The sequence below is a fragment of the Octodon degus genome, unplaced genomic scaffold, assembly GCF_000260255.1.
Source record: "Octodon degus isolate 3935 unplaced genomic scaffold, OctDeg1.0 scaffold00146, whole genome shotgun sequence".
Lineage (NCBI taxonomy): Eukaryota > Metazoa > Chordata > Mammalia > Rodentia > Octodontidae > Octodon > Octodon degus.
This window is the reverse complement of record NW_004524722.1, coordinates 5800000-5801893: the sequence shown is the minus strand read 5'-3', so window position 1 is coordinate 5801893 and position 1894 is coordinate 5800000.

The window sequence follows — 1894 nt, the reverse complement described above, 5'->3', positions numbered from 1 at the left end:
CTTGCCAGGGAAGCGCTTATTCCATTGAGCCATTTCCCCGGCCCCTCCAGTCAGTTTTAGAGAGAAGAGAGGATGTCAATTTCAATGGATAGTTGAATGAAAACTTAAAGACTAAAGAACTACACATTGTAATTAGCATCTGTGTAAATAAAGTGGCAGGAGCACTTATTTTTATCTTTTTTTAATGGAAATGCTGTCTTGGGATGTGCCAAAAAAAGTACAGTTGGAAATAAGACCATATTGTTGATAGCTGTGTTAATTTTTTTTTCTTTTAAATAAAAAATGGAATGTATGTAATTTAATAGAGGTAGGTTCCTTTAATAGAGGTAGGTATAAAAGGTGAATTTCAGGCTTCTTTTGGTCAGTGTGCAGTGGTACTATGGTTTGAGATATTGGACAGAGGAGGAGGAAACAGGCTTTAAAGAAATACAAGTATTAATGTTAAGTTTTTGAAAAAATAATTTTGAATCAAGGAGAATATCCATGGTACACTTGAACATACATGTCTTGGAAGATCTAAGTAAGAGGTAGAGAATTGGGAAATGTCAATATGTTGTTATTAATTGGGAATTTACAGGTTGATATAGGTTAGAAAAGTGGTCCAGAGGGAAAAAAGCCTTTTGCAAAGCCTTGAGAAATAGCAGGATGTAAGGACAGAACAAAGAAATATCAGAATGTAGAAGGAAGAGACAAAAAATGAAATAACATCTCAAGGAAGTTGAAAAACTCAGGGTGTTGCAATATTACATTAAGGGAAGAAAAAGTGTCAAGACTGTATATGTATCAGCTCCCCGCAGTAAGTAAGTATAGCAAACATGATAATAAAACAGGATGGCTTTATATTGTTACTGAAGTGCAGCCATTCAGTTCATTTCAGAGTCTTTTTTTTTTTTTTTTCCATAGAAGGTACAGATTTGATTTTGGCCTCAAATATGAAAGGAACATCTTTTCTCCAATTATAACAACATTGATGTTCAAGTAATGCCTCAGTATTACATTTTTTATAGCAAATAACTAAGAACTAAAACGAAAAGTTTCTGTTGAGAAAGGAGTTGAAGTGAGATGCTTTGAAAAAGTTAGAGAATTCTTAGAGGGATACGGAGCTAGAGATCGTACAGTTGGGTCACTGGATAGCAGTGACAGGTAAGCTTAGTGCTGCTGACCATGACGTTAGGGGGTACACAAATATGCTACTTAGGGAGTTTGCATGTTTGTTTTCTGTGATCTAGAAAATTTGTTAGGTTCAGTACTCCACGGATTGAGTTTTGTTGGGAGTATATAACCAAAGGTCACTGGATTAAGGCAAGGAAAATATTAGAAAGAGGATGATTGAAATGATGAAACATAGAATTTATTTATTTATTTATTTATTTATTTATTTATACTGGAGATTGAACTGGGGACCCTGTGCTTGCCAGAAACATAGAATTTAACCTGGATAGAGAAAAACACAAAACACCTAGACTTTAAATGAATAGTAGTAAAAGTGTCAGTGTACTAGAGAAATGAAGTGTTTTGGAGAACAAACTGATATTTGTATCACATAATTGGACACCTTTAAAACAAAATGTGTTAATCTGTGATTTATGGGGCTGTTCAATTTGAGATGCAATACTTCAAAGGATGGCCCTTGCCAAGCATAATAGTGCATGTCTGTAATCCCAGCCCTTGGAAGCTGAGGCAGAAGGATTGCTGTGATTTTGAGGCTAGCCTGGACCATATAGTGAGTTCAAGATCAGGCTGAACTATGTAGCACGACCCTGTGTTAAAAAAAAAAAGACCCTGATGATTTGAATGACCATGCTTCAGTAACAATACAAAGCCATCCTGTTTTATTACTGAGTTTGTTATACTTATTTAATATGAATATTGTGGGGAGTTGTTACACACAAGT